Source organism: Lissotriton helveticus, chromosome 1_2 (genome assembly GCF_964261635.1).
Source record: "Lissotriton helveticus chromosome 1_2, aLisHel1.1, whole genome shotgun sequence".
NCBI classification, from domain to species: domain Eukaryota; kingdom Metazoa; phylum Chordata; class Amphibia; order Caudata; family Salamandridae; genus Lissotriton; species Lissotriton helveticus.
In genome coordinates this window covers 126,409,523-126,420,052 of record NC_136058.1, presented here as the reverse complement: position 1 = coordinate 126,420,052, position 10,530 = coordinate 126,409,523, and the positions used below count along the sequence as shown (strand labels likewise).

At 48.1% G+C, this 10,530-nt stretch overlaps 1 pseudogene; it reads right to left on the bottom strand.

The window, feature by feature from the left end:
* Positions 1-8,245: 8,245 nt before the first annotated feature.
* LOC144808280 (18S ribosomal RNA) lies at positions 8,246-9,347 on the bottom strand (annotated as a pseudogene).
* Between the last annotated feature and the right edge of the window lie 1,183 nt (positions 9,348-10,530).

The window sequence follows — 10,530 nt, the reverse complement described above, 5'->3', positions numbered from 1 at the left end:
CACAGTCACACAGCAACTCATATAATATATGTTAGAAGTAATATCAATCATTAGTAGTACACCTAATATATTAATTTATCTTTTGTAGTAGCTTAGTATAATGTTTAACAATCATAAACTCTTAGAAAACATACTTACTGGATGATGTCATCATCATCAGTGGCCCGTGCAGGTAAGAGCGGTGGGGCAGTGGGGCCGGGGGAGGGTTTCGACAGACAATGACGAGGGAGAATTAATTATTTATTTAATGTTTCCTCGTTGTCGTCTGTCGAATCCTCTCTAACCCGGCCCCTATGCCTCACAACTCTTACCTGCCTGGGGCCGCTGCTGGTCATCAGTGATGTAAATTGTGATGTCACCAGTGATGTCAAAGACCATGTCATGAGTAACTATAACTACTTCTAGGAAACTGACTCTGTGCAGTGTACTAAAATGAAGTACACTATGTAGAGAGTCCGGGGAATCCCCAATGGGTATGCAGGGGTAAAAGTAGATAATACTAACTCTCTTTTTGTGGTAGGGTGGGCAAGCACTAGGGGTGGGCAGACATCTCGGTTCCGCCCACGGAATGTGCGGAGATTTGCCCTTCCGCCCTTGCGCAAAGAAGGTGCAGTTTGAGGCAAATCTCCGCACAATCGGGGGCGGAACGGAAGTTGGCCGCCCGCCCGCCTCCTGCCTCCCGCCCGCCTTATTAAATTATATTTAAAATCCTAAAATGAAACTTAAATAAAAATGACCTTATGCGGCCGCATCCTTCCCCATCGCGGCTTCATCTGGAAACTGCGCATGCGCGGGAGCCTGCCCATGCGCAGTCCTGGCGAGGAATGCCCATGCGCAGGCTCCCGCGCATGCGCAGTTTCCAGATGAAGCTGCGATGGAGAAGGATGCGGCCGCAATAAGGTAAGTTTTATTTAAGTTTCATTTTAGGCTTTTAAATATCATTTAATAAGGCGGGCGGGAGGTGGGTGGCCAGGCGTCGTGTAACGGAATTATGCGGAGAGGCACCGTGCCTCTCCCCGAAAGTCCATTACGCGACTTCCGCCCACCCTTAGCAAGCACACACTCAAGAATAAATCTGAGACCAATTTGTAAAAATAATATCGATTATATTTCTATAATTTTTAAGATTAAGAACACAGTTCTAAGATAAGTACTTTCAGAGATTTTTGCAAAGTTCAATAAATATATTACTTCTATGCGCAATTACACACCAAAGGAAATAATGGAGAAAAAGCTGGAAAATATATCTAAATGTAGTCAATGTTTTCACAAAGTTCATCTTCTTGTTCTGGGTCGATATTGGGACCAGGTCCAAAGTTCCAGCAGGAGAAATTCAGGAGCATCCCGGATCAGCCAGGTGTGCTGAGGTCTTGGACGCTAGTGCACAAAGGTGAAGGGGGCCACTTGAAAATCCACTGCAGAGAAAGACTTGTAGGTAAGTCCAGTGGGTGTCCTTAGAGGGAAGGCCAGGGGACATTGGGAGCAGAGTTGGTTGGTCAGTGCTGGGGCCGATGGAGCTAGGTGCAGAGCAAAAACATCAGCCAGGTGTTGTGTGTCTTGATTTCTTCACGGTCAGGAGCAGTCAACTTGGAGAGGTGATCATGGGAGAGATGGGCCACTCAGGAAGTGGGTCTTGGGTGTCTCAATGTCACTCGATGGGTGCTTGCTTTTTTTGTTCTTTGGGAGTCCAGAGGGGGCTCTTCTTCTTGGTGTTTGCTGTTGGGGGTCCAGTACCTAGGCTAGGGTATTGGTATGTCATGGCTCTGTTAGGTCCTGGTGCCTTCAAACTTGGTGGGGAAACAGATCTGACCCTCCAGAGCTGTTGTTCGTCTTTTGCTTTTGTGCTGTGTCGAGGCCGTCCGGTACAGCCGGACATCACAGGATCGTTGTCTGCAGTGTGCAGGGGAGTAATACCTTCTCTCCAAAGGAACCTCTCAGTGATTACTTGAGGTATTGATGTGCTCTGGGGTTCTTGGAGTCCTCCCAGGTTTCAGGATGACACAACAGCATTGGTTTGTGAGTCCTGGGAGCAGCAGGCAGGGTTTGGTGCCTTTTTTCTTCTGCAGCAGGACTTCAGTGCAGTGGGTCTTCTTTTTCCTGGTCTTCTCTTGGCCATAGAATCTGATGTTGAGGTCTCAGGTGCCCCCCTAAATGCTGAATTTAGGGGAGTTACAAGGGGAGGCAGGCAGTAGTCAATGGGCTACCTACCTTTATGGTGTCTGCACCCTCTTGTGACCCCTGCTACCCTAGCCCTAATAGGGTGTTTTCCCACCATTACAAGATGGTGGAGTTTCAGGAGAGGGGTTCACATTGCTGGCTTCGCCCCATGGGGTAGTGTAGGCTAAGTGGGGGCCCTCCTTCTTATCTAAAAAAAAGTCCCACTTTTCCTCCTTCCAAAAGTGGAGCAGGAAAGGGGGCTTGGCTATCTGGAGGTTCCTGGCTTGCATTTCAAGCTCCTTTAAAGTCTCCCGCCAAGGAAGGCCAACCTGTTCTGGAGCAGGCTCTGTCTCGGTCCTCTGAGAGCACTGACTCCCATTCCATAAGGTCAGAAAAATGTCTGGTAGTGGCAGGCTGGCAAAAACAAGTCAGGAACCACACCAGTGCTTAGCAGGTTTACAGGAAACTCTCTAAAAGGGTCTCCTGTGTGAATGTATTAATACATCCACCAATGGCATCAGAGAGAATTTATTAAGAGAAGATGTTTGGTACCAAACACCTTAGGAATCAGTAAAAACATCATGGAGCTATGAAACCTATGTTGGCAAGTATCCAATCCATGTACTCCTCACAGCTTCCCTGTGCACTTACAACATCTCAGAACAGACTGGACATTGTAGGGACATATCTGGTCATGCTGATAAGCCCCCACATAGGATATAGTGCACCCTGCCTTAGGGCTAAGTCTGCAGGAGGGGTGGCTTACATATATCTTATGCAGTTTCTGGGTGGCATGACACACAGGGCTGTGTGCCACGGCGACCCGTGGGATTTCTCTGTGCCAAGACACAGAGCTTACAATGGCAGATTGCATAGCCTTGGTGAGAGGTTCTTGGGGCGGCACAGCCAATGCTGCAGCCCGAGAGGCCCCTCTTCAGTACCCATGCCCTAGGTACCAGGGGTACCATTTACTAGGGACAAACAGGGGTAACTGAAGGTGTGCCAATCTTCTGCCAATCATGGTACATCTTTTGGGAAAGAGATCTGGCACTGGGAACCTGACTAGCAAGGACCCAGTGCACTTACAGTTAAAAATGACAGCAGACATCAGGCAAAAAATGAGGGATAACCATGTCAAAAGAGGCACTTTCCAACAACCCACCTTGGGCCTTTGTGATGCTTTTTTTAAATTAAACCCTGGGCCACACCAGTTCTATGTCAGCAGCTAGGTTCTGGCTGAGGCTGGCCATTGTGCTCCAGGGAGGGGTACTTGAAGAGGCAACCACCACAGCTAGAGTGATCCATAGGAAGAACCCAGCTTGTGTCAAGAGTGACTGCTGCCCCAAAGAGCGACAGCTTATCCGGCCGCAGCACGCATCCAGCCCTGCTTCACAACCCAGCCCAACTGACATAGCTCTTAGAGCCAATCCTTACCCCAAAGTTATGGATCTGACCTGCCAACTTCACATACCTACATTGTTCCAACATGCCAGAGGCTGTTCACCTTGAAGACCTGCTGCAGATATGGGTATGGCCCGACATGAGATTTACATTATCTCACCCAGAGTTTCAAGGACCAGTGAGAGCTCATCTGACACCACCAGAACTGCAAAGCTTTCCAAGGCTCGGGCCCCTCTCTCCAAGCACACCCATTCCACAGTGCCCTGCCCTTCATGAAGAAAAGAAAGCTCTCCTCGGGGCTCCTGCTAGATTCTCCGAGATTACTTGCGTTACCACACTGAATGCCACTATGGTGCCCGTCTCCACCACTCCAGATTCTTGAATCTGAACTCAGCTTCCTTACAATCGGGTGATGGCAATGAAGGCCATCGACCATCCCTTCAAAATGGAACTTGCTCATCTCTTAGAACAAACTGACCCATATTCAACTGCTGTTCAGATGGAACTCTTCTACACTTCGGCCTTCAAAGCTCTCGTTTGAATATTTGCTACTACCACCAAGATCTGCACCTGTGGAGGCTCCACCCGGGCCCTCGTCCAGGGCTTCTGTTCACACCGCAGCAGCCCCCCTAGTCATTGTGGCTTGACCCCAGCAGCTCTCAGCTCCGGCGATGGCCGGGTATGGACCCGACCCTCCAGTACCGTCCATTTTCAAGGCTAGGTGATTCAGCAGATGAGTTGTTACACAAGTCAAAAAATTAACTTTATTTGGTTTATCACAACCTTAAAGTTTACATATAAAAATAACAATCAATATAAAAACAAGATCAAATTAATGTTCTTTAAAATTTACGAGTTCCTAAAAGAAGATCACCCGAAGTTTAATCTGTTTCAATTTTCGAGAGTAGAGTCTCTACTAGAGTCATGAATTTTACTCCAAGGCATATTAGGATGTTCGATGATGCACCCATTCAGCTAGTGACCGCCAGCCTGCAGGTGCAAATTCTTAAAGTGTTTAAAACTCATTTCAACAAAGATCTTCTTTCATTTTTTACAGTCTCGCACGTGCACATTAGATGGTACAAACTTTCTGTGTGGTACCCACAAAGGCGGCATGTCATGTCTTGGTGTTTAATTTTCCAAGTTGGAATTAGGTCTTTTGAGCAATGATCGCCCAGTCTGTATGCCATGAATTTCATTTTTAGCGATAGCATGAGGTGAGCTTCAAGATAAAATTGTGTTTTTAATCTTTTGTATGAATTGATTACTGACCAGGCGTGACGGCGTTTGGCCAAAATCCTTTTGTCTTCCACCGAGGATAGTGACTTTGCATTTAGTTTACAAATTTTATAGAAAGATGTTCGTTCCAAGTGGCTGTTCCAAACTTCCTCGATGTTTAGTGACTCCAGGGCAGTTCGCAAATAGGAGCGCAAAGAGTTTGGTTCTTTTTCATCATATTGTTTCTTGATTTCCAGCCAACATAGGTTATTCAGTGATCCTAGTTCTGATGCTCTGAGTTTCCAGCACCATTTTGCAAAGATAGCTTTCCTCTGGTAGACTTGGTTTTGTAGGCCAAATTCCAGACCTATTTGCGCTGGGGATGATCCTTTAAAAAGATTAAACACAGATTTGTATACTCTTGTCTGTAATTTATATAGGATGTCAATTTCTTTCCAGTGCCATATTTCCAACCCATAAGACAGGGTAGGTAACAGTTGAGCTGCCATTCCTTTTAAAAGGTGCCCATATGAGGGGCATTGTAGTTTCTTTTGTAGCAGTTTGTAGGCGAAGGTGAGCGATTGTGCTTTAGCTGTGATATCCCGTTTGTGGTCCACCATGGACATGTTTCTGCACAGTTTAATACCCAAATATTTATACGTGGTTGTCTCCTCAATTTGAGTATTCTTTGCATACCATTTAAATGTTCCTCGGCTTGGGCCCGCCAATCTCACAACCTTTGTTTTTTTATTGTTAAGTTCCAAACCTACTAGGTCGAAGTACTCTGTTAATTTGTTTATGACCCTTTGCAGGCCTATCGGTGTATGGCTTAAAATCACGATGTCATCTGCGTATTGCAGAAACTGAATAGATTCATTTGCCAGTTTGGGCGGATGTCCATTTACCTGTTGCAGGTAGCTGTTTAAGTCCGCTAGATATAGGTTAAATAGGCTTGGTGAGAGCACATAGCCCTGTTTTAGGCCATTTCTTATGTTTGTTTGTTGTGATATCATTCTCCCATCTCCGAGTTTTACTTTGGCCCATGTTTCGCTATATATAAGGCAATTATTATATCTGTTAGTTTCTCTGGGAGGCCCCAAGATTCTAGCTTTTTCCACAACCGGTCTCTTGGTACTCTATCGAACGCGGATTTTAAATCGATATAGCATGCCAATAATCCTACCTTCCTTTTCTCTGCTCTTTCTATTAACAGCGCCAGAACGGAAAGATTTGTGGTGCATCCCATGCCTTCTCTAAAACCCGTTTGGAACTTCGGGACTATTTTGTTTTTATTTATCCATTCCTGTAGCTGACGTAATATACAAGATGAGAAAAGTTTTGCCTCTACATCGATGAGGGCTATCCGCCTGTAGTTCCCGGGTTCCATTATGCTCCCGTTTTTATAAATAGGGTGGAAGATGTTGCCATACCAGGACCGTGGTATCTTTTTGTCAATGAACAGTTGGTTAAAAAGTGGGGTGAGATAGTTTGCCCAGAAGTCAGGGTCTTGTTTAAAAAGGGCAAGAGTTGTTACACATTCCTTAACGGATTCCGACTTCCATGGCCACCATCCTGCTGTCTATATCAACTAACACCGTTTCTGGCATCTGATGAGCGCTTGCATTGGGTGAGTTAACCCGGTGTTTGGTTCATCCTGCAGCAACAGTTCTAATTACCAAATGTGTTCCACTAGGCACTTACATTTCATGTCCGTCTCTGAGTCAGCAAGCTGGGCTTCTTACCCATTTAAAGTTTGAGATTAGGTTGAGATCTTCTCGGCCCAAGACCTCTAATCATTTGCTTTATCAGATAAAACTGGGCGTTCCAAGGTACTAGATGTTTCGATTAGTCTTTCACCCCTATATCCAGGTCGGACAACCTATTTGCAAATCAGGATCGCTACAGACCTCCATCAGAGTTTCCTCTGGATGGCCCTGCCCAGGCATAGTTCATCTGGGTGACCAAACTTCCTACCCTGTTTGATCCTCTGGGTGGACTGCACGGACCCCACCTCTTTACTCTCGACAGTTTCATGCCCTCTTGAACTTGGGCCCCCAGAGTGACGTAGGGGATTCAGTCTTCTGTATGCCACATTTCTCTCAAAAGCTGCTGGGTGGGCATTGGCCCTAGGCTCTTCACCTGCTATTACTGAGGGAATTCGGGTTAGTTTCTTTTCCTCCTCTTAGTAATATGCTTAAATTCAGTAGGTCACTACCTCTTATCCGAAGTCATAGTTGGATGCCAAAGTATGGGAGAGATGGGGACCATCGTCCCAGGGCTGCAGGGGCTGAGGTTGCAGCAGTGCATTCTTTTTCCTGGATCAGAGACATTGGGGGCAGGCGAGCACCCATGGGCCTGATAGGGGGGATGGCTGTCCCCAGAAACTGGTCACAGAGGTAGGTGCCCAAGGCAGTGCAAGCGGGCAGCTGTGGGACACCACAGACAGCCACACGCGCCATGCAGCCAGAATAATGTGTCCTGCAATTCACACTAATTCTCTCTGCTAGCTGCGTTCTTCATCAACATGCGAGCCAAGTGAGCCACCAGAGCCACTGGCTATGTTTCACAATGTTTACCCATCTGCAGGCCCAGGAGAGGTGGGAGGAAGGTGGTGGCATTCATCCATTTGCTGCCCTTGCGGCGAGACAGCCCAGTGCCCCGTCAAGGCTTCCTCTCTGGGGGTCGGTCTCCATGATTCAAAGAGCATTTTCAGATGCTCAGCCTAGGAGACCCATTCACCTTCAGGCAAGGGGGGGTCCCAGAGGGAAGGAGGCAGGCAGCTCCACTGCTGCCGGTCCCATCCACACTGGGAGGACTGCGCGAGTCTTCAAACCCTCAGCCTGACAGCACGGGAATAAGATGCATCAGGTACCTGGCAATGAGGGCAGGTCACCCCACCTGCACATCAGCCATCCGCCACCAAATTCGACCCCTGTGGCATCGAGTGCCCCTGGCTTGGGCTGTGGTCCAAAGCCAGGGCGGTGGGCTGGACGATGGCCCACCCACTGCCCTGGTAAGATGCTATGGAAGGGAAGAGCTGGGTTGCTCTCCCCATACCTCACACCCTCAATGAGAGGCCCTGGCTCCTTCTCATACAGGCTACCTTGCCACACAAGAACGGCCGCTCCTCAGTCACCTGAAACCCAAGTTGGGCCTGGGTCAGGTGCAAGAGAGCAACTGGCGCCAGGGCCTTGGGGGTGGTCCCAGTCCAGGGAGGCATTGCTGTTTGGTTGTCCTGGGTGAGTATGGATTCTGTCTCGGGAGGGCTTTCCATCATTTCGCTCCTAGTGAGGCCGGGCCCATCCTCGGTCCCTCACACCTATGTTGGTTGGGTGGAGGAGCCTGCCACGCTCCTGGTCCTCGCCTAAGCACCCCAACTGCTGCAAACCACTCTACCAGGTGTTTTTCATCTGGGAGACAGCCGAGGGTTTTGGGTTGGCGCCATCAGTCACTCGGACCCCTCCATCGCTAATGATCCTTCCACAGGTACACCTATGGAAACCTTGTTGCAACTTATATTTCCTCTAGAATGTCAAGTTTGATAGTCTTCTTGGAGATTTGTGAGGGCTGTTGCCAACCCGGTGGGGCCGATCCGAGGACTTCACTAAACTATCCAATCAGTAGTAGTGACGGGTGGTTTTTACAAAGATCAGGGACTTAATCAATGTGAGCTTATGACGCTCACTTACTGGTAATTCCTCGTTCATGGAAAAAAATTGCAGTTCCCAATCGCTATAATGAACAGGGCTCAGTGGTTTACTCGCGCCTGTTGGCAAAGGGTAGACACATGCGGATCCATTCAGTGTAGCACGTGTGCAGCCCCAGACATCTAAGGGCATCACAGACCTGTTATTGCTCGATCTCATGTGGCTGAATGCCACTTATCACTCTAAGAAGTTGGATGCTGACTGCTGGGGATGACGTTACCTAGTTAGCATGGAGGAGTCTTGCTCGTTATTGGAATTAACTTGACAAATCATTCCACCAACTAAGAACGGCCATGCACCACCATCAACTGAATCAAGAAAGAGCTATCAGTCTGTTATCCTTTCTGTGTCTGGGCCGGGTGAGGTTGAGGTTTCCCTTGTTGAGCCAAATTAAGCCACAGGCTCCACTATTGGTGGTGCCCTTCCATCAAAGTTTCGGCTTTGCAAGCATACTTCCCCTTAGAACCCAAAGACTTTGGTTTTCCAGAAGCTGCACAGCGGGTCATGGGAATAACGCTGCCAGATCACTAGACGGCATTGCTTATGGTTGAAACTATGATAGTATCTGATTGTTTTTTAAGTGAACCTCGGACTTCCATGCTTCTGTCCTCCACACAGAAGGGGTTAAGATGCTTCCTACTTTGTATGTGTGCTGTACAATGCAGTACACATGCAAATTGATAAAAATTATAAGAAATTAAAACCTATCTCCTTGTAGTGACTTCTACAAGCAAGCGCACATTTTTGGTTCAAATCAATGGGCCTGAATCATAAAGGTAAACTTACATGAAAGTTTAATTTTTTTTCGGTATTCACAATCTGCAATGTAATAGTAACCTTATGACTGCAGATACTCTTCAGGTGGAACGGAGAGCTCTGCACATACAAATATAAGCCTACCATATTTTGTGAATACTAAAAGAATAAAAGAATAAACTTACAAAAAAGTGTAAATTTACCTTTGTGAATCAGGCCCCCTCTCTAAAATTCTTGCAGAAGGGATTGGCATCAAAACCCTTGGGTGGTTGGAAGGGAACGCAGGTTCACATTACTTTTGATAACTAGCACAAATCACGAGTTGCATTGGATTGTAAAGCCCGTCACAACAGTTTGCCTCAGGTTTGTGTTTAAAAAGTAATGGAGGGAGCAATGCCTAGCTGGTGATGGAGTGAGACGTACCTTGCGGTGTCTCTGCTCTCTCGCAGTCGGCCTCCGCTAATCCATAGCCATTCTGGACCGATTCACAGCCTGTGGACCCACTCTGACACTCAAGGCGCTGTGGGCCATGTTGGGAGCATGCTGCACAGCACCTGTGCCTGACTTAATGGACCCGAAGCCCTAGACCGGGGCTGAATCTGCGGCTGGAGCCACCATCTTGACAGCCACAGGGAGGCGTTGCCTGTGGAGGAATCACCTGTTGCACCTGAGTGCCCTTGATGGTTCTGCAAGGTCGAGTTCACATGGTTCTTCAAGGGTGACTTCACATCAACGATGACAACACCATCAAGATCATAAACACCATCCACTCCGGATCTCCGTCAGACCCATGCCCACACCACATCTTCAACAAAGCCAGCACAGCCATCGCACCCCATCTCCGGAAAGTCATCAACATCTCCTTCGAGACAGCAACCTTCCCGGAAAGCTGGAATCATGCCGAGATCAACGCCTTACTCAAGAAACCTTCCGGCCCATCTCCCTGCTCCCGTTCCCGGCAAAGGTCATCGAGAAGACCATCAACGAACAAGTGACCCTCTATCTCGAGGAGGACAACATCCTGGACCCTTCCCAGTCCGGGTTCTGCCGCAACCACAGCACAGATACTGCCCTCATCGCCACCACCGATGACATCAAGTCCCCGCTGGACAGCAGAGAAATGGTGGCCCTCATCCTCCTGGACCTGTCAGCCACCTTTGACACAGTCTGCCACCATACACTACGAAGACGCCTCCACAACGCCGGGATCTAAGAGAAGGCCCTGGAATAGACCACCTCCTTCCTCTCCGGCAGAACCCAGAGCGTCTGCCTTCCCCCCTTCCGCTCCCAA